Below are 27098 nucleotides of genomic sequence, written 5' to 3' on the forward strand. Positions count from 1 at the left end.
CTGTTATATTCTATTAAATTAACAAACATGTTATACATACCAGCTCTGTAAAGTGGTTTTGCACAGAGCAGCCTGGATCCTCCTCTTCTTGAGTCCCTGGCTGGAGCTCCTGGCCCCTCCCTGCTGTTGAGTGCCCCCACAGAAAGCAGCTTGCTATGAGGGCACCCAAATAACTAGACTTAAAAGGATTCCAAGCTCTGGTATGGTGCGGGGGGGGGGGCGGCACCTGCTCATCCCCTCCCCTTTCCTGGCATGCCAGGCTGCATGCTCAGATAAGGGTCTGGTATGGATTTTGGGGGGGGGGGACCCATTTTTTCGGCGTGGGGCTACCCTCAAAATCCATACCAGACCCGAAGGGCCTGGTTTGGAACCTGGGGGGGACCCCCACGCCGTTTTTTTTCCCATTTTGGTGAGGAGTTCCCCCTCAAAATTCTCACAGCGCAAGTCGCACCGCAAGTCGGATCATCCTGAACCGACTTGTGATGCGCCTTCCATTCAAATCAATAGGCTCCCATAGGGAACCATTGATTTTGAATGAAGGCAGAAAAAATGCTGCTAAAAGCGACGCGGGCAAACGTGCAAAAACGCCAATGGAAAAAGCTACTAAAAGCAAGTTTTTACAGCTGCTTTTTCCTGGCGTTAGGAGTGGCTCTGCAGCTCGTTTTTTCTGAAGCCCTGTGTGTATGGGGGCTAAGAGCTCAATTAGATGTGTGGCCATGGGGCAGTAAAAGCATGTGGTTGAGCTGCTAAACAAAGACGTGCAGCTGCACGGGACTGTACACATGCTGCGCCTGTGGCAAAAATGAAAGCCCCTGTTGCGTTCAGCAGGCAGTACTTGAGTGCCTCGAAACAATATGGTGATGCCACCCTTCTCCTGCGCTTAGAATCCAAGCTCCCCGACCACACTCCCCACGGGACTTACAGCTGGCGTCTTGGATGGCTAGGTCTTGCAGCCCAAAAAGGACTGGGGTAGTCCAACAGTACTAAAGGCAAAAAAGAAACAAAGAAAGGGCTTACCGACCTAGCGCATTATCCTCAATAATAGGCTTTATTTATGCAACATATAAAATGGCTACTCACAAACACAGGTGTAAAAATGATCATAGCAAGCTCAGTAGCTCCAGTGTTAGGAATAGTCCATATGAAAGTCCATAATCCAATGAGATGACGGCTGACGCGTTTCGAGGCTTATGGACTTTCATATGGACTATTCCTGACACTGGAGCTACTGAGCTTGCTATGATCATTTTTACACCTGTGTTTGTGAGTAGCCATTTTATATGTTGCATAAATAAAGCCTATTATTGAGGATAATGCGCTAGGTCGGTAAGCCCTTTCTTTGTTTCGTTTTGCCTTTAGTACTTGAGTGCCAATAGAAGACAACAAGGTGCACCAAACTAAGTGTAGCAGATAAAATCAAGAAGGACATTTAGTTGTCAGCCAATAGGTTACTCACATGATGTAAGAATAAACAAGGCATGAGTATAAAAGGGAGTCCGTAGTCACTTCGGGGGGGGGGGGGTCCCGGGGTCTATAACAGCATAGCAGGCAGTGTACAAGCAGGGCAGATGGATGAGCTGGCTGGGGACCCTGCTGTACAGTATAAAAACCATTGTGGAACGCACTCGGAGCCGTGCCTTATGTCAGATGACGCGTTTCAAAGCTTCCGCTTTTTCTTCAGATCTAAATGGCTGTTTATCTGCAGTCTTCTCTTCATTACAACCGTTCAAAGTCCAGAATTTATACTTAAAGGCCACCCATTTAAGTGGGGGCCTCACTATAACTGCCCTGCAACCACATACAATGCAATGCAGTTTCAGCATGGTAAATCGTCATTGTCAGGGTTCAAACAGGCATGTGAAATATCACCTTGCAGCAGCCTGTCAACCGCCCTCTGAAAAGCGTTCCACTGTGAATCACTTTTGGGAGGGGCGGTAAGGGCTGACATGTATCAGAACGAGCCATAAGAAGCCTTTAACTTCATCATGTGCAGCTTATAGAATGACTCTTAGGAAGTATTTGATGGCTATACAAGGCTGGATGCGCTGTCTACATTTTATAACGTACGATTAACTATGTCTATTCAGCTAAGGCACTTAATTAATTGTAACCGATACTGTGCAGAGATCAGAGAGTCCCCCATCTGCCCCCTGAGAGCTTTCCCTCCTGACCGCCCAGGTGCTAACACACCCTGCTGGGAAACGGCCTTGGAAAAATAGATAGAGCGAAACTAAACATAACAAGAAGTAATTGGGTGACTCCTGAAATATGCTGCGACCTGGATTTTCACTCAACTCCACTGTTTTGAAATAAGCAGCAGATCCAGGCTATCTAGAGTAGAGTTACAAAAACAAGAACAAAAGGCACACAAGACTATAACAGATAAGGACAAAAAAAAAAAAAAAATGTAAAAAAAAAAAAAAAACAAAACTTTAAAACAGTTTATTCTTTTTTTTTTTTTCGGAGACTGCAATTTTTATACAGATTTTGTACAGTGCATTCGGAAAGTATTCATAAGCACTTCACTTTTTCCACATTTTGTTATGTTACAGCCTTATTTCATAATTGGTTAAATTCATAATTTTCCTCAAAAAATTCTACAAACAATATCCCATAATGACAACATGAAAGACGTTTGTTTGAAATCTGCAAATTTATTAAAAAATAAAAGATGAAAAAAAATTCCATGTACGTAAGTATTCACAGCCTTTGCTCAATACTTTGTTGAAGCACCTTTGGCACCAATTACAGCCTTAAGTCTTTTTGAGTATGATGCTACAGGCTTGGCACACCTATTTTTGGGCACTTACTCCCGTTCTTTTTTGCAGGACCTCTCAAGCTCCATCAGGTTGGATGGGGAGCGTTAGTGCACAGCCATTTCCAAATCTCTCCAGAGATGTTCAATCGGGTTCAAGTCTGGGCTCTGGCTGGGCCACTCAAGGACATCAAGAGTTGTCCCATAGGCACTTCTTTGTTATCTTGGCTGTGTGCTTAGTGTCGTTGTCCAGTTGGAAGATGAACCTTCTCCCCAGTCTGAGGTCCAGAGCACTCTGGAGCAGATTTTGATCAAAAATGTCTCTGGACATTGCTGCATTCATCATTCCCTCAATCCTGACTAGTCTCTCTGTTCCTGCCGCTAAAAAACACAGTAGGGTTGATTTACTAAAACAAAAGAGTGCAAAATTTGGTGCAGCTTTGTCAAAGCTTAATTGAACAAGCTGAAGTTAGAAGCTGATTGGCTACTACACAGCTGCGCCAGATTTGCACAGGAAGAAGTCATAGTAGACAGCTGAGACTTTAGCTAGCTGCTGCTGGTGGTGGTGGTGGTGGTGGTAAGAAGTCATAGTAGTCAACTGAGACATTAGCTAGCTGGTGGTAGCTAGCTGCTGGTGGTGGTGGTAAGAAGTCATAGTAGTCAACTGAGACTTTAGCTAGCTGGTGGTGGTGGTAAGAAGTCATAGTAGTCAACTGAGACATTAGCTAGCTGGTGGTAGCTAGCTGCTGGTGGTGGTGGTAAGAAGTCATAGTAGTCAACTGAGACTTTAGCTAGCTGGTGGTGGTGGTAAGAAGTCATAGTAGTCAACTGAGACATTAGCTAGCTGGTGGTAGCTAGCTGCTGGTGGTGGTGGTAAGAAGTCATAGTAGTCAACTGAGACTTTAGCTAGCTGGTGGTGGTGGTAAGAAATCATAGTAGTCAACTGAGAGTTTAGCTAGCTGGTGGTGGTAAGAAGTCATAGTAGTCAACTGAGACTTTAGCTAGCTGGTGGTGGTGGTGGTAAGAAGACATAGTAGTCAACTGAGACTTTAGCTAGCTGGTGGTGGTGGTAAGAAATCATAGTAGTCAACTGAGAGTTTAGCTAGCTGGTGGTGGTAAGAAGTCATAGTAGTCAACTGAGACTTTAGCTAGCTGCTGGTGGTGGTGGTAAGAAGTCATAGTAGTCAACTGAGACTTTAGCTAGCTGGTGGTGGTGGTGGTAAGAAGTCATAGTAGTCAACTGAGACTTTAGCTAGCTGGTGGTGGTGGTGGTAAGAAGTCATAGTAGTCAACTGAGACTTTAGCTAGCTGGTGGTAGCTAGCTGTTGGTGGTGGTGGTAAGAAGTCATAGTAGTCAACTGAGACTTTAGCTAGCTGGTGGTAGCTAGCTGTTGGTGGTGGTGGTAAGAAGTCGTAGTAGTCAACTGAGACTTTATCTAGCTGGTGGTGGTGGTGGTGGTGGTAAGAAGTCATAGTAGTCAACTGAGACTTTAGCTAGCTGGTGGTGGTGGTGGTACCCCTATAGACAGTTGGGGAGCTTCCATTCTATGGATACTTTAAGGTCTGACATCCGGGTAGTAGGGGTGTCTTTTTTTAATACAAGCATTTGAGAAAAATATTTTTGGAGTGGTGATTCTTTGTTTACTTGTCATCTTGAGTCTGGCTAACTAGAATATGGTCAAAACTCTAGAAAGCAGATTGTGTCTTATTCTATTTAACCAGAACTAACAAGAAAAAAAAAAGTGTCGGGGACTGTCAAGTTAGTTATCATAGTCATATGTGTAAATGTTTCTCTTCATCTGTAAGCAATTTTTTAGGGACTGAGTAATAGACAAGTTACAGGAAGCCCTGACCTTCAGAGCAGGATCGCACAAATTTTAACTGGTGCTGTTTAAGTATTTGTTTGTGTGTAGGTCATAAAATATGGCAGGTAATCAATCTTTATCTTCTTTCATATGAACAGCCCTTGAAGGGGAACTGTAGTCTTTTTAACCACTTCAGCTCTCACACCTGTACATACCCTTCATGGACCAAAACAATTATTACATTTCTGTTATGGGCCTATTGAGTTGGCAAAGATTATAAAGTAATACATGTATCTTTTGTAGGAGATATAGTCATATTGTCTTGCTAAAATAATTTTATATTTTACACAATCCATAGAGAAACAATGTACCAAAATGAAAAAAAATATATATATATTTTTTCAACTTTGATCAGTGTCAGGTAAAAAATAAATTGCCTTAATGCAGATAATATACATTTTACTCTACCATTTGTCCCATTTAAAATGACACAAAAGTAATGTTTATGCTAGAGAGCCTTGCAAAGTTATTTACAAAATGACAAAGCATTTTTTCCTTTTTAATTACGTTTTGTGATCTTTTTTTAATGCAAATAATGAAAAAAAAATGAACTAAAGGAATGCAAATAAAAAAGAATAAGTATTATTTGTTAGAAAAATATGCATTCAAAACCAGTAAGAAAATAATAGTTAAGGGGATAAGGGAAAGGCGGTAATTATGACTAATTAGGATACAATAAGTGTTAATAAGTGGTCAAATTGAAACAAATAAAAAAAATAAAAAAACATTTCTTGTGTAAGAACACTTTAGTTGAGAACAAAACATTCCCCTCTGGGTGATTTCTGTACATTACAAGGATTTGAACAAACTTTGTTGCAGATTCCAACCTTTTGTTATTCTGAAGAAATTATTGCTCTGTGCCTCTGTGCTGAGTGGGTCAAATGTGAGTAGTTTCATAATTATCTGTCAACTGTGCAGCTGCAGGGCTCTAATGAGAAAAGCTGCTGGACCTGCAACCTTTTAAACGTGTTCCTTTCAGGAGTATCTCACCAAAAATGACATTTTTGTTGCAGGGGATGCCAGAAATCTGACTTGTATCTTAGGCAGACTTCTGGGAAAATTCGTGAGCCAATCACACAAGCAGGAAATGATGTTTCTGGGGTGTGGTCAGTATACATTCTGTGTACAGAACAGCTCCAGGTAGCCATATTGAATTGCATTTCCAGAAAATTACAACAGCTGCAGATTGAAAAGGAAAGGTCATTTTTAATAACATTCAATTACAATATGATTTGTGTCGCAATTTTAGACGCTATATTGATTTTTTTCTTTATTTGCTATTTTTTTCCCCATGAAAGTGGAGTTACCCTTTAAGTTAATGCTACTTTGAATTCATAAAGTAGATCAACCCAGTTTTTGATATCAGATCCTCATCCCTGAATAATTGTAGAAGATAGAGAATATTTGTTTGGTCCACTGGTCCTAGAAACCCAGTAGAAACCTAGGTGGTGGGACTATAACGGATCTGACATCACCAGTAAAGGAGGTAAGCAAAAAAATATCTACTGGGTTTCTAGGACCAGTGGACCAAACAAATATACTCTATCTTAATGCTACTTGGAATCTATTTCACTTTGAATTGTGTCTATAAACATTGTACCAGGCAGTCTACTTTTTAACAGCAGCCATTTAGACCTATTCACATTTCACGTAGCGGGAATTCCCGCTCGCAATTTTTTAAAATTGATTCTCACACATGGCACCGTTTTCTGCTTAGTAGTTCTGCACAGTGACTACACTTTGCTGATTTTCTTCTCAGTGCAGGTTTACAAGATCGAGCTTGTCTATCTAAAAATGACTATGAAGTCTCTGAAGCAACCACTTTATTCCTGGGGTCTTCAACTGGGCTTTAGATCACACAAGGAGCCTATGTTCAATACCTTTCACTCATGACAAGAAATAATAATGCAAATGAGTAATTCTGACCCATGCTCCACGGTTCCATGTGAAATGTGGAAAATAATAACTGGTTGACACATTCAGGATGGAAGTTTAAAGGATAACTAAATAAAAAAAAAAAGTATTGCAACTTTCTAGTCCTTAGATGTGGTGGTTGCGTTGGTTTTCATGTTTCAGGCTAAGAAGAACACCTTCAGGAAGTACAGAAAATACCTGCTGATCTAGCTAGACCTGCAGTGTCCTTGTCACTTTCTATGAGTATGACAGAATAGAAAACAATCATATCTTTGAAACTACTAATCATATTTTTTATAAACTACTAATCCCATCATCCCCTATGTCATGAAGATGACGTGCAGCTAGGTGGAACCATGGAACCTCAAACACAGTAGAGGAAAGAGTGTAGCTACCAAGGGACTGAATTTGTGTTATTCACAGGATTACCAGGTAAAAAAAAAGTATAAAGCCTAAAAAAGAAAACGAATACAGGCACCTCTTCTAAGGACTGGTAAGCTGTAATATATTTAAACATGTATTAATTTTCCTTTCCCTATGGATTTCAATGCATTTCACCAAATGGCAACATTTTGCCAAGATCTGCTAATTTCACTCATCCCTTTTATGAACACTCAATGGACCTAAGATTAACAGGTGAAAATAAAGGGAAAAAAACCTAAAAGTAAGAAAACAAATGAGGCACCTCACCTCAAGGGCTGGTAAGCTGCAATATATTACAATTTTGTTTTTGGGGTTTAGATTTGTTTTAGGACTTTAAAGCGGAGTTCCGGGCACAGAAAAAAATTTTCAGTGAACATACCCCGGGACAGTCAGGGCTAGTACATTCCACAATGGCTAGCCTCTGATCTGTCCCGGTTCGCACTTACCTGCAAGAAGAAATACTCACTTATAAAATTTCTTCCACAGCGTTGCCATCTCTCTTGTGGGCAGCTGAAGCCGGCGCGATCCTCTTCCGCGTCTTCTTCTCCCAGAATGAGCCTGCACCGGCCCCTCTCGGCACTTCCGGTGCGGCACCGCATTCCTCCACAGCTTCTGGGCATGCCCAGAAGCTGTTTAGCAGGGAATGTGGCGTCGCCCCGGAAGTGACGAGCGGGGCCGGTGCCGTCGCATTGATTCCTGGGAGCGATGACGTTCAGCTCCCAGGAATCATTGCAAGCCAGGAAGTGACGGCGGAGCCGCGGCGCAGAGGGAGGAAGTGAAGAATAGGTGAGTATATTCGATCTACAATTACAAGGTGAGTACAAAAAAAAAAAAAACCTAACTATCCAATTCTGTTTCAGCTGAAGGAGAACAAGCGGACGGGCACAAAAAAAAAAGATCGATTTTGTGCCAGGAACTCCGCTTTAAGTGAGACACCAGCAGGTATGCCCAGCATCTCCATCCCTGTATGGGAAAAAGTTAGGGATGGAGGCACTTTGCTATACAGGCAAATTGCCTCATATAAAGTCCCAATCTGTGTTTTACACTGCATCCACCAAGGGGTTGGAGGTGTATGCTTCTCAGCTGGTCGTTTTTAGTTTGCTATTAGAGTTTTGAGATACTAGACCAGTCATGGATGGAGGTGGGTTGGGGGAAGTTTGGGCTGCTCTCTCTCACCTGCCTCCTATCCATCTATTAGCAGCCATGTGCTCCCAGAGTGGAGACACTCAAATTTAAAAGTGTTAGGACTGCAGATAAAACAGAGTGTCGTGTCGTGTCGTGGCTCTGCAGCTTACACATGCGTTTGCAAATGCATGTCAACTAAACCCCTGTTCTTTATTTATATCATGAGACAGGTCTACTTGTTTGGAGGCAGACTGGAGGGTGAGTACATCAGACTGGGGGCTGGCTGGCTTCCATGCACCTCTTTTAATCCTTTTCAATTTGTTTTTTAGATTTGTTTTAGGAAGGAACCCTCAGCCTTCCTCCAGATGTTGCTAAGGGTTCCTTGAGCAATGTCAAATTTGTCTTCCACCTATGATGACCTCCATTGGTAATTTTCCACTGGCATACAATGTAAGGGGGTCATTTCATGGCAGTGCAGGGGGATAGTTCATCCATCACCACCCGTCTAAGTGGACACTTCAATTTACACAGTCTGCGTTTCCTATATGGCCAATATTAATTTACAATTTTATATTAGGATTATTATTGTCTTATATAGCAGGAGTATAATGTAAAGTGATCCGTTCTGGGTCTCAAATATTCTAGCCCACAGATACCGCCACATTTCTTCACTTTCTACAAGTTACTAATCATGCTAATGTACCACGAGCCATTAGCTGCAGATATAATCATTTTCAGCAGGGGTTCCCTGAGACCTAAAAAATATTTCAAGGGTTCCTCCAGGGTAAAAAGGTTGAGAAAGGCTGCTTTAAAGTGCTATCCATTATTAGTCAATGTAAATTATTAAAATAGCAAACTTTGAAGACTTCAGTTCCTTCCTCAGGAATTATACAATTGCATTATGCCTGAGGAAGGGACCTAAGTCCTGAAGCTTGCATCTTTAAAAACTTAAGTTAGTCTATGAAGAGTAAATTTCTATCTTCCTGTATGTACTGCAAGGGAAAGTTTTTTTTTTTTTTTTTTTAAGGTTCAAACAGATTTAGATAATCAGCAATAAATGTCAATGAGGAGAAACTCCTTTCATTTAACAATAAATAAAACCATAGTATTGTGGTTCCCCATCTGTTCAACCAACTGAAACACTAAAACTCCAATCCCATGCGTCATAATGTCCCCTAGTAACCGTGAACTGCAGAGATAAAATCAGTAAAGATGGCCAGAGTCCACAAAATCTCTCCCACATCCTTCTTTGTGCGCAAAAATACATAAATAAAAAGAAATGAAAACTAAAATCATCTGCAGAGATGACTATGAACTTTTCAGTACAGGCAAAGCAATGAGTAAGCAAAAATTGGTTATTGCCAGTTATGAAATGAAATATGCTGAATTGCAATGGAAATAGAGCAAAGTGCAAATCCTAACAATTTTAAACATATGTATCTTAATAGAATTAACTATCCGAACCTCCACCTTGTTCTACAGTTAATACTGACTGGAAAAATCAAATAGCAATTTAAAGCTAGACTCCGGGCAGACATTAAATTATACTATTTAATGCTGTTGTATATTTCTTTAAAGGGTAACCCCTTTAACCTCCCTGGCGGGATGATTCTTTCGGATTTTAGGTGCTTAAGCGGTGCCATTATTTTGCATGTAATTCTTAAGAATGAGCAGCCCAAACCAACTATTTACATATGTTTTTTTTTTTCCGTGCATTCTTCTTTATAACATCTCGGGTATGATAAAGTTTGAAACACAAAATCATAAATTATAATATAATAAAAAACTATAAATAAGTTAAAGTATGTATGTATACATATATATATATATACTATATATATACACACACACACACGTGTGTATATATATATATATATATATATATATACATGTATGTATATATACACGTATGTATATATATATATATATATATATATATATATATATACACGTGTGTGTGTACATATATATATACGTGTGTGTGTGTGTGTACATATATATATATATATATATATATACGTATATATATATATATATATATATATATATATATATATACACGTGTGTGTGTACATATATATATATATATATATATATATATACGTATATATATATATATATATACGTATATATATATATATATATACGTATATATATATATATATACAGTGGGTACGGAAAGTATTCAGACCCCCCTTAAATTTTTCACTCTTTGTTATATTGCAGCCATTTGCTAAAATCATTTAAGTTCATTCTTCTTCCTCATGAATGTACACATAGCACCCCATACTGACAGAAAAACACAGAATTGTTGACATTGTTGCAGATTTATTAAAAAAGAAAAACTGAAATATCACATGGTCCTAAGTATTCAGACCCTTTGCTGTGACACTCATATATTTAACTCAGGTGCTTTCCATTTCTTCTGATCATCCTTGAGATGGTTCTACACCTTCATTTGAGTCCAGCTGTGTTTGATTATACTGATTGGACTTGATTAGGAAAGCCACACACCTGTCTATATAAGACCTTCCAGATCACAATGCATGTCAGAGCAAATGAGAATCATGAGGTCAAAGGAACTGCCTGAAGAGCTCAGAGACAGAATTGTGGCAAGGCACAGATCTGGCCAAGGTTACAAAAAGATTTCTGCTGCACTTAAGGTTCCTAAGAGCACAGTGGCCTCCATAATCCTCAAATGGAAGACGTTTGGGATGACCAGAACCCTTCCTAGAGCTGGCCGTCCGGCCAAACTGAGCTATCGGGGGAGAAGAGCCTTGGTGAGAGAGGTAAAGAAGAACCCAAAGATCACTGTGGCTGAGCTCCAGAGATGCAGTCAGGAGATGGGAGAAAGTTGTAGAAAGTTAACCATCACTGCAGCCCTCCACCAGTCGGAGCTTTATGGCAGAGTGGCCCGACGGAAGCCTCTCCTCAGTGTAAGACACATGAAAGCCCGCATGGAGTTTGCTAAAAAAAACACCTGAAGGACTCCAAGATGGTGAGAAATAAGATTCTCTGGTCTGATGAGACCAAAATAGAACTTTTTGGCCTTAATTCTAAGCGGTATGTGTGGAGAAAACCAGGCACTGCTCATCACCTGTCCAATACAGTCCCAACAGTGAAGCATGGTGGTGGCAGCATCATGCTGTGGGGGTGTTTTTCAGCTGCAGGGACAGGACGACTGGTTGCAATCAAGGGAAAGATGAATGCGGCCAAGTACAGGGATATCCTGGACAAAAACCTTCTCCAGAGTGCTCTGGACCTCAGACTGGGCCGAAGGTTTACCTTCCAACAAGACAATGACCCTAAGCACACAGCTAAAATAACGAAGGAGTGGCTTCACAACAACTCCGTGACTGTTCTTGAATGGCCCAGCCAGAGCCCTGACTTAAACCCAATTGAGCATCTCTGGAGAGACCTAAAAATGGCTGTCCACCAACGTTTACCATCCAACCTGACAGAACTGGAGAGGATCTGCAAGGAGGAATGGCAGAGGATCCCCAAATCCAGGTGTGAAAGACTTGTTGCATCTTTCCCAAAAAGACTCCTGGCTGTATTAGATCAAAAGGGGGCTTCTACTAAATACTGAGCAAAGGGTCTGAATACTTAGGACCATGTGATATTTCAGTTTTTCTTTTTTAATAAATCTGCAACAATGTCAACAATTCTGTGTTTTTCTGTCAGTATGGGGTGCTATGTGTACATTCATGAGGAAGAAGAATGAACCTAAATGATTTTAGCAAATGGCTGCAATATAACAAAGAGTGAAAAATTTAAGGGGGTCTGAATACTTTCCGTACCCACTGTATATATATATATATACACACATAAAAAGTACAGGGGGCAAACTAATGGGAATTTATATTATTTTGAATTGTATCAGTATGTTTGGTGTGTTTTACACCCCCCTGCGAATGTCCATCGCAGGAGACGGAAGCCCGGGCTCACAGAGGATCGGGAGGAAGATACGCCACCACACACCGCCGGGATACATCGCTGGATCCCGGTGACAAGGTTAAGTAACCCCTATACCAGGATCCAGCGATCTTCCTAGCGGTACCCCGAGTGTGGCTCAGAGTTACCGCTTTTGGCACTGAAATTTAATCCCGAGCCACACTCGGGAATACTGCTAAGAAGGTTAAAGAAGGGAAAGAGGAAAAAAGGGGAAAAAAACCCCCAAAAAACAATATAGTGTACACAATTGCGACACAAGTCATATTGTAATTGAATGTTATTAAAAATGACCTTTCCTTTTCAATCTGCAGCTGCTTTAATTTTCTGATAATGCAATTCAATATGGCTACCTGGAGCTGTTCTGTACACAGAATTTCACATAATATACTAGTATGCGATGCATACTAGCACATTATGCCTTTACTTAGCAGGTGATCAAAAAAAAAAAAAAAAGAGGAAGTGTTTACTTCCTATTTTCGTCTGGCAAGCATCAGTACTGTTCTCAAGTTCTACCTGAAGCTCTAGGTGGTCCTTCATCCTCATGACATACAGTGCAGGGCTATTACCCTGCATTGTACATGGAAGAGGCAAGCATGCAAGGGTGGCCTGAAACACCTTAGAAAGGTGGCAGTGCTGGATGGGTTGCATGGATGGTGGCTGAAGCTAAGAGAAAGGTAAGTATTAGTCCCGGTTCACATTTGTGCGATGCGGGAACGGGAACGCTGCGAATATGCAGCTTGATCCTGCATCGCATCCGCACCCCTGGCAGTTCACACTGCCATATGCGATATGCAGGGGGTGTCAATTAAAAGTTAACGACACCCCAAGTTGCGATTGGATATCGCAGTGCGATCTGCAAGTTTGCACAGAATTGGTGAACCACCATGCGATCCAATTCTGCTGCGGATAAAAAAAAGGTCCAGGTGCGTGTTTAGAGCAGATGCGGTGCGAATTCAGCCATACAAACTGTATGGCTGAAATTTGCACCGCACATGAGATCGCATGTAATTTAGGATCAGTGCGCTCCGAATTACATGCGATCTCCGTGATCGCACTAACGTGAACCGGGGCTTAAACCTTATCTCTTTTTTTTACCAGGCCTCTTCTCTAACAATCATATGGCAGATTCGTAAATCAGGATGTAAAAATTCTATATTTAGAGATTTTCTTATATCAGAACAAAACACAAGGTTTGTTTGGAGCTCCATCTGCATATTTCAGCTTTAGACTAGTAAACAGCTATATCTTCTTAATTCCTTTCTTACTTTAAGTAGAACCATCTGTGGGCTTCCTGCTGGTATATCGCCATGTTAATCCATTCTCAGCAGGGGCCTGTGTACCCTGCAATGTTAGAGTTACTGATGTGCTGAAGGGATAGAAAAGCTCAACAGTGCGTTCTGCAAGCTGAAGTGAGGAAATATGTTTAATAGAGAGAGACATGGGACTTGGGTGGAGTTGGGAGTTTTGAGGGTTATATCTCATCCAAGCAGAGATGTATAGTAACTAAGTAGAACTACTTCACTACTGTACTTAAGTACCGAAAGGCGCTATCTGTACTTTCCTACAGTATAATGTTTTTCTCCTACTTCTACTTTTACTTCACTACACTTTTTTCGATGATTTCAATACTTCTACTCTGATATTTTTTTTTTGTGCTGCATAGTTACTCGTTACAATTATAAAAATTACCACTGCCAGAACAGTAGATGGCAGGTTTCATGAAGCTCAAAATATGTGTATTATCAGCACATACGAAAATAAATGCTACTGTATGTATAAATAAAAGCTGCGTTTGAAATAATAAAAAACAACATGATGTTCAAACTTTTGACTTCTTTCTTTAATAACTACATAACACAGTACTTGTACTTTTACTTTCATTACTTGAGTAGCAATTTTTTTTTTCAAAACTACTGGTACTTTTACTTTCAGTACTTGAGTAGCAAATTTTTTTAAATTGCAATACTGAAGTTCAAAAAATGTTGAATACTTTAGTACTTCTACTCAAGTCACTTTTTGATCGAGCACTTCCACTTCTACTCAAGTCACTTTTTGATCGAGCACTTGTACTTTTACTCAAGTATGGGTTTCGAGTACTTTATACAACTCTGCATCCAAGAGATAACGTGTGATTCCGCTTCCCATCAGCAGCAAAAAAATTACATTTTAGGTTTTCTATTTTCTAAGCTATAGGCTGGAAATTGACAGCTCAAATGTTTCTGGTTGTTCCCCCAGTCTAAAAAGCGTGCCCTAAAAAAAAAAAATCCTTTAAATGACCTTCTACAGATGGTGCAGAAGATTGTTTAGGGTGATTTCACATCTTGCTGTTTTGTGCATTTGTAAGGGTAGGGTGGGTGTCTTGTGATGGAAAGGTGACATCCCCTCCATGTGTTTCCTATTTATTTTGTTTGGTGCCAAGTGTACGAGTCACACAGGAGGCCTACCGCCAGACGACCAGAAGGGTTATGTGTTGTGGCATTGGGTATACACCCGCTCATTATTGCCAGGACCCAACAAGAGCTGCAGTCATGTGAAGAATCAAACGTTAAGGCAGTCCTCTCACTGAAAGACAAGATAGATACGTGCAGTGTGATGTGAATTTCTTTCTGTGGATTTGGTCCCGTATCCAACACATTTGTATAGGTATGTATAGGGTGCATTAGGAGGGACATGCAAAGCCTAGGCCCACCCCACCAGTCAGTGTCTTCTGTCACCTCACTCCCAGTAGCAGAGTTGGGTTTTGCAGAGCACATAGCATGGACCTCATACGTGCTCACTTAACCCTTTACGTTCCGTACCAATTGACCAGAGCGTGACGCTGGTCCGCTCCTGGGTACCGAGAGAGACAGACAGCTAGCACCAGACCCTCTCACTACTGGAGAACCCAACACCCTTCCAGGTACCACGTCAACGAGTGGTTGCAGGTAACATTTTGTTGTTGAGATGTCACCAGAACCTTTCGTGTAATCTCACAGGCTGTTGCAGACTTAAACCTGTGTGTGTGTGTGTGTGCGCCAGGACCCAATGTGCTCCCCTTGAGTACCTTCAGTCCAGGTTTAATATGGTTAATAACTTTTACTAAACATGTGACATGACAAAGAGAACAAGGCAGAATACCCTATTCCTGTCTAACGCTAATAATAGCTGCCCCAGAGTCCTTGTGGATGAAGTCCATAGCTGGCATGTCCCGATGGGCGAATTCTGAAAATTGGTGCTCAATAGAAGAACTGCAGGTCTCAGCACAGTCCCAATCTCTTGTCGCTGACCCAAAATGATCTAACCTGACCTGACCCTTGAGATTCAAACCACTGCCTTTTATAAATCACTGGACCTCAAAAACGTAATGTTAGCAGTAGAAAAAAAAAACAGAGTTAACCCTTCCTCTCCCCAACCTGGGAAGCTACGCTAATCGAACTCAACAATAACTGGCTCTGCAGGCAACCTTCCTACACGTTGTTTAAACACATGCATGTTGATGCGTATTATGTCACATAACAACCTGCGCTGTGTTAAGGTGAAAAAATAAAAAATTGCCACCAGGCAGGCTCTTTATAGCAGAAGAGACACTATTTCTCTTCTGCAATAAAACAAACTTGCCTGCCTGTACACAATCTTCTTTAGAATGTACATTAAGCTGCACATGCCCAGATTTAGTACATTCTTGGTACACCTCAGCCCCAGAATGAATTAACTCCTGCATGCATGCTCGGGAGTTATGTCACTTCCTGCTGGCTATTTAAGACAGCTGAATAACTGGCACATGGAAAAAGCTGACGAGGAGATGCCAGCTCCAGTGATGTGAGGTAGGTTTTTGTAGTCTAGGTCTTCTTCAAGCACCCATTCAGTTTGACTGGGCTACCAATGACAAAAAACAGAATGTTTTCCATTGCAGTGCACCACAATGCACTTTAGTGTATTACCGCACATTTTTTGCACTACAACACATATGAGTTGGAGCTATGTTACTGTATTATGCGGGGGGTGCCGTCTAAAATAAATGGCACTGCAACATGGCAATGCATGTAATGTGCATTAACGTGCATTACAGTAACTCATTTATAAGGTGTGTTTTGGCCCTAAAAGCATAATTTATCCATACTCACAGTATCTTTCAGTGAGACTACATCTGAAAACTCCCTCACCACTTCTCCTACTCTTCTTCTGGGTTTGGCATCTTCTGCCACCTTGTTTGGATGGTCTCAGATGACGTAATTCTTGAACATACAAAGCAATGCATTTACATAGGTACATAGTTACATAGTTAGTCAGGTTGAAAAAAGACACAAGTCCATCTAGCTCAACCAATAAAACCCACATACCCATGGTATAGACAGGCCTATCATACATGCTCTCCATGAATCATAGTATCCAGGGTATCTCAAGGGGAAAAAGGTCCTCGATCTTCTACAAGCAGCCTGACATGAGTACATTACTTTTTATATAACTGGTCAATGAAATAATCCTCTGTGCAGTCCAGTACACTTTGGTTTTGTTTGTTAGTTTTCCTTATATTACCTTTGGAAATACAAAACTTACATGGCTTGTTGTAGGAGGGGTGTGAAACAATGTGACCTGGGGGAAGCATTGTATACAATGGGAGTGTTCTTATCGTGAAGCTTGGCCTCAAGTTTGGCAAAGCAAACGCAAGTAAAAGAAAACTTAAACCTTTCTTTGATGTCAGCTCTTGGGACTGTACTCACACTAGGGCAGTGGTTCTTAACCTGGGTTCGATCGAACCCCAGGGGTTCGGTGGGTCAGTCTCGAGGGTTCGGCACACCCTCCGCTAGTACCACTTCGCTGACAGGGACTATTTCTCCAGTTTCGGGCATGTTCTTCCGCTCCCGCGACATGTCGTCCTCATGGAAATACATACCATCACACATAGCATAACATAGCACCGCAGTGTCATGTCACTGCCCGCTGAGTCTGCTCACACTCGCAGCTCTCTCTGCCCCTGGCTCCCTCTCACTGCTGGCTGTGCAGCTCGGCTCCCAGCCAAATCCGATCCAGCGGGAGCCGGCGTCGCCCACTGTGGAGTGGTGGGGGGGGGGGACAGTCCAGGCGTGCGGTGCGGAGAGGGACTGTCTGGGGGAGGGACTAACCCATGCAGCGGCCGCCCAGCGCAGCGTGGGAGAGAACCACCAGGCCAGGCAGCCGCAGCAGCAGAAGAAGTCGGCAGGGGAGAGGCCAGAGAGCCAGTGGTGCTGCAGCCTGCAGTAGGAAAACCTAGCCTGTGATCGGGAGTCGGGACACAGGTGAAAAAAAGGTAGGACTGGAGTAGTACTGGCTGTACTAGTCTAGTTACTGACTGTCTGACTGACTGTGTGAGAACACTGAGAAGACTATGTAAAGGGGATCTATTTTATGGGGAACCTGGCCTGCTGTGAGGGGGGGAGATCTAAATGGGGGACGAGACCTAACCTCACCCTGGCCTGCTGTAAGGGGGGATCTATATGGGGGACATGATTCCCCATATAGATCCCCCCTTACAGTAGGCCAGGGTGAGGTGAGGTCCCCCATATAGATCCCCCCCTACAGCAGGCCAGGGTGAGGTTAGGTCACTCTGGGGTCCCCCATATAGATCCCCCCCTACAGCAGGCCAGGGTCCGGACCTCACCTCACCCTGTCCTGCTGTAAGGGGGGATCTATATGGGGGACCTGGGATCTATATGGGGGACCTCACCCTGGCCTGCTTTAAGGGGGATCTATATGGGGGACCAGGTCCCCCATATAGATCCTCCCTTATAGCAGGCCAGGGTGAGGTGCGGTCCCATCCCCCATATAGATCTCCCCCCTTACAGAAGGCCAGGGTGAGGTGAGGTCCTCAGGGGAGAGGGGGGAGATCTATATGGGGGACGGGACCTCACCTCACCCTGGCCTGCTGTAAGGGGGGATCTATATGGGGGACCTGGGATCTATATGGGGGACCTCACCCTGGCCTGCTTTAAGGGGGGTCTATATGGGGGACCAGGTCCCCCATATAGATCCTCCCTTATAGCAGGCCAGGGTGAGGTGCGGTCCCATCCCCCATATAGATCTCCCCCCTTACAGAAGGCCAGGGTGAGGTGAGGTCCCGTCCCCCATATAGATCCCCCTTACAGCAGGCCAGGGTGAGGTGACATGAGAAATGATAATGACATGAGAATGGCACTTGCCAAGATAAAGCCGCGCATTTCTGAACTGGTCTCTGAAAGACAACAGCGGGAGTCACACTAATTTGCAGTAAATATTCATTATTATGTTTTTGTTTTTGTGTGAAAATCAAGTTTTAATGGTTTTGTTCTTTGTTCTTAATGGTTTTGTTCATTTTGTGCACCTATGTATAAATATATACCTAAAATAATATATACCTATGTTTTGAATTTGAAAAAATCATATTTTATTTTTCCAATTAAGAAGGGTTCGGTGAATGCGCATATGAAACTGGTGGGGTTCAGTACCTCCAACAAGGTTAAGAACCACTGCACTAGGGTGTACATATTGTAATGTTTGAGCCCCAAGTCTAGTTTGTTTGGCTAGTATGATCTCTCCATACCATGCTTGGGCACGGTTCAAGGTTCCATGCCCTGGTCCAGATTGAAAGAAGTGGACTGGGACATGGTTCAGTCGGACTCAGGTTTGGTATGCAATGGTGTGATCAGTAACTATGGGCAAGCACAGAACCCAAACACTGGAACAGGTTAGATTTGTTTGTGCCCACTGAGGTAGTAAGGGTACAGATGAAGTAGGCATGCTCTTTCCAGGCACAGTATAACCACAGGAAGTGATCTTGGGACTAGCAGACCAGCTGGTTGTGGGGTGGTGCAATAATTGTGTTTGGGCATGGTAATGGCTACCATGTCTAGTGTGGCTACACCTTTAGTAAGACGCTGCCTCAGCAAGCACAGCCAACACTCAGACATACATCTGTCTGATCCTTGTGCTACAGACATACTTATTTGGGATTCTTTCCTATTTATTATCATACAGGAACAGACCTGAAGAAGGGGTAGGTCTTTGTTCCCCCCCCCCCCCCGAAACACGTTGGCTTTTCATACTTGGGACAATCTCCAATAAACGCCTCCAAACTTGTATTTACTGGTTACAAGAGGCTCCTTTCTACTTACTCTTCCTTGTTCACATATGGAAGCGACCCTAAGGTCGTACCCAGGGGTAGCAGACCAGGCCCCCTAAAAAAAGGGGTGACCATCAACTTCTTTTAAGTTGGGCACAAACCATTGGAAGCTAAACCTTTCCCCTTGCCCACTCCATTACTCACCCATGACCAGTGACTGAGTGAGTCAGTCAAGCGCGGTCTCCAACCCCAACGAGCTGGGCCAGGTAATAAAAAGGGACTGGGGCATAGTTCAGTCGGACTCAGGTTTGTGGGATCGTTAACATTGGGCAAGCACAGAGCTTGCACAAATGTGCAGAAAGTGATCTTGGGACTGGCAGACCAGCGGGTTGTGGAGTGGGGGGTCAATTGTGTTTGGGCACGGTATAAGGCAACCATGTCTTGTGTGGTTACACCTAGGGACTGTACTGGTAAATGTTGAAAATGGTTGTCAAGTTCACATTAGGACAAACCTGTCATTTCTACATTGTAATAAAACTAATGTGAGCCATTTATAGTAGGCCCTCCAATCCCTTTGTTCACACCTCAATGTGCAATGTGTCATGTACAGTATTTCTGATTATTAGAGAGGTATGCAATGTATTGGCTGTAGGTTATGACTTTGGTGTCAGGAGCTAATAGCTGCAGACAACAGAGCTAAGACCTTGCAATGGGCCATTCAGCCTGAGCACTGCATTATGGAGAGGCAGGGGAAGTGTTATGTGTTCCCCCATATCTGAAATTGCCCTGTAAGTAGGGAGTAGATCAAGACAGCAAGGGAGTATGGGCAAAGTGAGTTTGGTCACCCTATAGTGCTTCCTTTGCACCAAACCTGTTGGGTATAGGGGTAAAGAACAGGGCACTGGTTCTCTTTACAGCTTATGTTTGCTTTACTACCATAGGTAAATTACAAGGTCACTATAAAGTGACACTAAACTGTGGTTTAAAAAAATTAAATCAATTTACATATGTATTCCTAACTCAAAGAAATCCCTACTATTGCTCTCAGCTTTCTCCATATCTCTAAACTATATATATTTTTTTGCTGCTGTGATTCACCTTCCTGTTGGAAGGTGGCTAGGTGCGATCTCCATGATTCCACTGTATTTGGGAATGTAGATACCCTTTCTTGCTCTCTCCTGAGATGGACTATGGAATTTGTAGTGTGTATAGAGTAGTGCACAGCAGGCTCGGACTGGCCATAGGGCACACTGCCATTTACTGGGTGAGCCGGGGCCTCCTTATCTATGGCCTGTTGATGACTGGGCCGCATTGCGGGAGGTAAAGGGCGACCATGGTCTAGACAGGCCAACACAGACTGCGGTCGCCACTCACCCCCCTTTACAGCCATGCCAGTGTCTCCTCCCCCAGCTCTTCTGCCTCACCATCAATGTCATCCTATCAGCAGAGCAGGGGGCAGGAGGAGCTGAAGATCTGCACCAAGAGTAGGAGTCTTTTCATATTAACAAGCTGGTAATCACCCACTTGTTCATATGATCCAGATCTGAAGCTCCTCCTGCCCCCTGACTTGCTGATAGGATACCATCAGCAGCTGGGCGACCCTGGAGAGGGCACACAGGCTGAATCCTGCCTTTGCCCTGCTGAAGGTAGGACTGTACAGGGGAAGCATAGAGTAAAAGAGGGCACTGTGATTACAGAAAAAGGGGAGAGGTGGGGCATGACTGCACGGGGCACTGTAATGGGGGCTGTGATTGCTAGGGGCACTGTAATGTAAAGGGGCGCTATGATGGGGGGGGGGGCTGTGATTGCTAGGGGCACTGTAATGTAAAGGGGCGCTATGATGGGGGGGGGGGGGCTGTGATTGCTAGGGGCACTGTAATGTAAAGGGGCACTGTGATGGGGGCTGTAATTGCTAGGGGCACTGTAATGTAAAGGGGCACTGTGATGGGGGGGGGGCTGTGATTGCTAGGGGCACTGCAATGTAAAGGGGCACTGTGATATAAAGGAGGCAGCACTGTAAAGGGGCACTGTAATCATTACAGTGCCCCTTTACAATGCAGTCCCCTGTATATCACAGTGCCCTTTTACATTACAGTGCAGAGGAGACCAACTCCATGAATATCTCGTCACCAACTGCCCCTGCATATGACTGCAACTAACATTCACTGTTCATTCTAAACAAATGGAAGGGGAAAAGGACAGGCTCAGGGCTCATGGAGGATGTCACAAGGAGGCAGAAATACACAGTAAGAAATGATTTAATGGAAAATTGATTACAGTGCCATTAAGTAGTGGATGTGTATGGAGAATTTTTTGGAGAATAAGGATATCATGTCAACTATAGTATTGTCAACAATCTATTATATATTCCTATTTTTTTTTCTTTTGCAGAGGAATGAACATGGAAGTGTGGTTGTCATCATTCTGGATGGATTTAACAGAAAATACTATTATACCTCTGACTGTTTTTTTTCTGTCGCAGTTCAATGTAAAATGAGGAACTGTACCACTTAAAATGGATTTCTGGAATGTTTCTAAAGAGATTGCATTGATAAAGTAATCCACCTTCAAACACAAACCCCACTTAATCAATCAAATATTTAGATCGATTTCATGATAAATGCCTATTTTTTTTTTCACGACACACTTTAGAACTAATTTTCGACATTTGGTTTCATTTCCCTTTCTTCGCTGTTTAAACAATCTCTTTTCTGATACTGAGTGAAAACATGGCCTGTTTATTATTTCAGAGGGAAATGTTTTCCTATTGAGGGGGAAGCCTATAGTACAATATTTGCTAACAGCATGCGTCTATTTAGACTGGTATTGCAATACTTGCATCACCCTAGGATATATTCCCAGAAGCATTTGTGATAACGAAGACCTTTTAAAATTATGTTGGGTCTCCAGTCTAAATTAAGGGTTAGTCCAAGGTAAATCAAAGAGTATCTCCAACCAAAACTTTTTTCTTAGTTTTGAATAGAGTGTGGAAAGGTTAGACCCCCACTCAGGTTTTTACTTCTGTTAGGCTTCATTCATGAATGCTTTGTTCTCTGGAGCTACACTTTGATGAGGGTGCAACTATATGGGAATCCCTTGACAGATAGGCCAGCCATGGATGAATTTTGAATCTCTTCTGCAGGAACCGGCTAAGATCCAAATCATGTATGGGCAGGCTGAATGTACAAAGTTGATTAATCAATCGATGGGAGAATTGTGTGAATTTCCTTCCTGCAACCACAAAATTTGTACCGTCAATGGTGGGCCTTATGTTCAAGAATATTTCCCTCACATTTTCCAGCTGCTGTTCCTTTGGCCTCTGTGGTTGCATATTATCCTGTGACGGGCTCGGTTCCACTTTGGCGGACGCTGGGAGTCGAAGAGAGGCCTTCAGACCATAGACTGTTTTTAATTGTAATTTTGCTGGTCAACTTTGTATGTCAAATTTTTGCATGCAAGTACAGCATCCTGAGTCATGTAAAAGACCTAATTGGCTATTATAAGGATGTTATTTTGATCAATGTTATTATTTCAGACCCATCATCAGTTATACACTCCTGAGGAAGAGGAAAAAGGCAGTATCTCGAAACACGTTGGATGTATGTTTCTTTTGGGGTTGCCTTGGAATGTATAAGCATTACATCTTCTCCAATGAGGAATTTTTTGGAGTATTTCTGTGACATGCTGTATACTGCTTAATCAACAAAACTATCCAAAATCTCTCTTCCTTTTTATTAGTTGTAACACAGATTTGTAAATAAAGCTTTTATAATGTTTTTTACTATACAGAGTACGACTGCCTTAAATGTTGCATGGGAATTGTATGTCTGTTTTGATGTTTAGGGTAAAGATATGGGCAGTGTAGGTAGTTATACCACTATATTCGATTACATTGAGCGCAGATCACAATTTAGAGAGCTTTTGACAGGTGGTTGTATCACCTTCAAACCACCTGCTTTACCCCCTTGATTAAAGAATAAATAAAATCAGCGCTAACCAAAATGAAATGCAGAAAATCTAATGGCTGCTAAAGGCCCGTACACACGATAAGAAAACTGAAGGGAAAATTCGTCCGACGACCGATCTGCCGATTTTCGGATTGTTAGTATGGTGCTTTCGACAGCCGAATCCGACTTTTCGGCCGAAAAAATCCTGATGTGCAGGCTATAAAATTTTTGTCATCCGTAATACAACGTCCGATTTTAGTCTCATTAGTACAGATTTCGACGGAAAAAAATCTTAAGACCAAGACTAGGCATGCTCAGAGATGAAAGAACACATACAAAGCAATCCAACACATGACATCACTTCTGAAGTAGAATTCTGTCGTACGGGAAAATTCGTATGAAAATAACCTCTTCACTTTCCACATCAGACTAGCATGCCACAAAAAACGGACGACAGATCGTTCGATAATCTTATCGTGTGTACAGGGCTTTACATTCAGTGATTTCACATAACACAAGTGAACATACAAGATAAAATGAATGTAGCGCCAGAGGAATAATAAATGAATAAATACAAATCCAATAAATATAAAATGATGATAAATGGTGACTAAACACATTATTTAAAGTGCGAGTGCTACTAATAAATCAATATAAGATTTAATAAATAATATGGCAGTGATAAAACTGTCAAAAAGTGCCAAAGTGAACAAAAAGTGCACGTGCTATCAATAATGTGACTATCATAAAAATACTTCAAGTGGTAAATAATATTGAAATAATGACAAGTCCAAAATCAAAAATCCAGAAAATCTTCAGTGCTGTACAAAAGGCAAAAAAAGTGCTGGTGCTTCAATATCAAATATGTGACTCTGTGTGCTGGTAATAATATGCTAGCAGCTCACCTCCCAGTCTGGCTCACAAATTATAATGAGCCAGACACGCTGTGTGTACTCTAAAGTGCTAAAAGGCAATGGGCTTGTCACCTCCTTCTCTCCTCTCCCAGGGTGGGGATCCCTCTTAATGGGTGATGGTGGATTAGCAGCCAGACCCGCCGTGTACACTAACACAGTAGTGGGGTATTAGGGACGTCACCTCCTCTCTCTCCTCAATTTACAAGCACTCAGCCAGTGTGGGCCTGACAAGCGGGGATGCGATGCAGCATGTGTGGATAGGCTCCTGCCCCGTACGCGTTACGTCGACTGACCTTCGTCAGCAGGGGTGGAGCTGACACGCCATCTCTGCATTAGATAGTCACCCAGAAGCCGCCCTCTTAAAAACGTTCTAATTACTCTGCTGCCACCTCCCTTCAGAGAAAATCGGTCATCCAGGACTTTAGGGCCAGATCCAGATTCACAACTGAGAGCACAGTAGTTCCTTGATGGAATGATCCCGGCCCGGTCAGACTGACCTCCCTCAGCATGGACCCGTCATTGGTTGCAGTGATAGGTCAGCCTGTCTGTCCTCCAGATGAGGATTATTTGACCCTTTAGTTAGGCCTTGCTCTATCAGACCTCCTGTCAGTGCAGACTTGCAGGGACAAACAGTTCAGTGCCGTCACATGTTAACCAAAAAACTTTTTTGGTTCTAATCCCTCTCCACTCTATCCAAAACTAAAAAAAAGTTTTGCCTTTAGTTATTCTTTGAGCTCTGTAGCATAGAATGGGTGTGGCTAAATTGTGGGTGTGGTCAAATTGTCTTAAGGGGCATAAAGAGGCTTAAAGCATGGTTAAACTAAACCCAGGCTTCCTTATGCCTATAAAATATGTTTTTATTGCTCTGCTACAAGTAGAAGTCTCACAGACTCATAAATCTCAGCACAATCACACAAAAATAAGACTCCTCTACTACTTATGATTTTGTGTACACTGAAAATAGACAGAAAGTTAACACTTTGTCTGAGCTTACATTACAGAAGAACTTCAAAAAATATTCAGGGACTGCTTAGCAACCAGCAACTGTTGAGATAATAAACACTTTGGTGAGAAGTATAGAATGTACAATATAATTTACATAATGCAGGAGTCTGTAGGACAGAGTGCAAGGGTCAGGGGATGTGCAATGCCATGAGTGCAAGGCTCAGGGGTATATAACGCTGTAATCAGTGTCAGGTTTAGGAGTACATAATGAAAAAAGTGCAGGAGTCAGAGTTGTATTCACATCAGATTCCCTCTTTACATTAAGAATCCCCATCAGAGCCCCCCTTACATCAGAGTCCACCCAACTGACATCATATTCCTCTGAGGCCTGGAAGATCAGGGTCCCCAAAATCATCCTGCAACATCAGGATCCCCATAGTCTACCCCTTTACATCAGGGTCCCCAGAGCCACCCCCTTCTTTTCATCAGGGTCTCCAAAGCCCCCTCTCCTTACATCAGGGTCCCCAGAGTTTCGCTAGTTACATCAGGATCCCCAGAGCCCCTTACATAAGGATCCTCAGAGTCCTCCAATTACATAAGGAGTTCCAGAGTCCCCCTTTACCCCAGGGTCCCCACTGTCCACAGGGTTGTGTTCACATCAGATCTCCCCTTACATTAAGAATCCCCTTTAGAGTCCCCTTACATCAGAGTCCACCCAACTGACATCAGGTCATTCAGAGTCCTAACCCCCTGGAACATGAGGGTCCCCAGAATCATTGTGGAACATCAGGGTCCCCAGAGTCTACCCCTTTCATCAGGGTTACCTGAGCCCCCTTCCTTACATCAGGGTCCCTAGAGTCATACCCCTTATGACGGGGTCCCCATAGCCACCCCCTTTACATCAGGGTCCCCAGAGTCAGTCCCTAAATCAGGGTCTACAGAGTTCCCTAGTTACATGAGGGTCCCCGGAGTTCCCTCTTTTATTACATGGGCCCTCTCCTCTTTACATCATGGTCCCAATTACAGAGTCCTCCACTTACGTCAGGGTCCTCAAAGTCCCCACACCCCCCCTTTCATCTCCTGAGTCCCCCTTTTTGCATAAGGGTCTTACATCAGGGTCCCTAGAGCCCCCCCCTTACATAAGGGTCCCCAGGGCCTCCATACCTATATCAGGGTCCCCAGAGTCACCCCTCTTACATCAGGATCCCCAGGTATCCACTTTACATCGGCATCTCCAAAACCACCCTCCTTACAGCACGATTCTATAAGTCAACCCCCTTTACATCAGGGTTCCCAGAGGCCCCCTCCTTACATCAAGGTCCCAAGAGTCCCCCTTAATATCAGGGTTCACAGAGCTCCCTCCTTACATAAGGGTCCCCAGAGCCACCCCCAAACTTCAGGGGCCCTGCCTTTACATCAGGATCCTCAAAGTCCACCCCCCCTTACATGAGTGTTCGCAGAGCCTCCTTCCTTACATCAGGGTCCTCAGAGTTACCCCACTTACATCAGGGTCCCCAAAACCTCCATCCCTTACATTAGGAACCCCAGAGACCCCCTCATCACATCAGGATCCCCAGAGCCACCCCAGGCAACATTAAAACAGTGTCTCCATTGTTTCCCTATCCTCCTTGTATCACTCCATTCTGTCTCAGTTCAGTAAAGTGTAAAGCTAGGAGGTGGGCCACTGGCAGCAGGTCTGGATCAGAAAATTCAGTCTGTTCTGTCACTAGGACAGAGAGCTAAACCTTCCTGCTCCATAAATTTCATATACCATAATTCTTTGATCTCAAATTTATTAGAACAAGACAGGTGAAACTACAATTTGATAAAAATAAACATCAATCAGTACAAAATTGCATACAATAAAGAAACAATGATCTATAATACAAGATGGGATAGCAAGACCTTTTTAAGCTCTCTCAGGGGTGATGGCGAGAGATTGAAGAAACATGCCTTGCTGACTGCTGTATCTTCTCAAAATGGTGGCTGATTCACTTCCTGTAGAAATTCTACCAAGAATGCCCTGGTTCCTAACAAATTTATTTAACACATTCTGAGTGTACAATATGTAGGTATTGCAAAACAGTTAAAGGCGCCTGCGCTCTGCACATAACTAACTTGTGTAAATCAAGAAAACCCAACATGTTATTTTAAACAACATAAACACAAGTAATCAGAATAGAAGTCTGGTGGACAGAACAC

The 27098-nt window shown here is 42.8% G+C and overlaps 1 long non-coding RNA gene across 1 annotated transcript in view; it reads left to right on the forward strand.

The window, feature by feature from the left end:
- The window catches only part of LOC309561474, a 103701-nt gene extending 81552 nt beyond the window's left edge, over positions 1-22149 (forward strand). The window contains exon 3 of the long non-coding RNA XR_014225568.1: positions 21482-22149. This is a non-coding gene — a long non-coding RNA (uncharacterized lncRNA). The remainder of the gene's footprint in view (positions 1-21481) is intronic.
- Positions 22150-27098: the final 4949 nt, after the last annotated feature.

This window comes from Pelophylax lessonae, assembly GCF_965119305.1.
Source record: "Pelophylax lessonae genome assembly, chromosome: 8".
Lineage (NCBI taxonomy): Eukaryota > Metazoa > Chordata > Amphibia > Anura > Ranidae > Pelophylax > Pelophylax lessonae.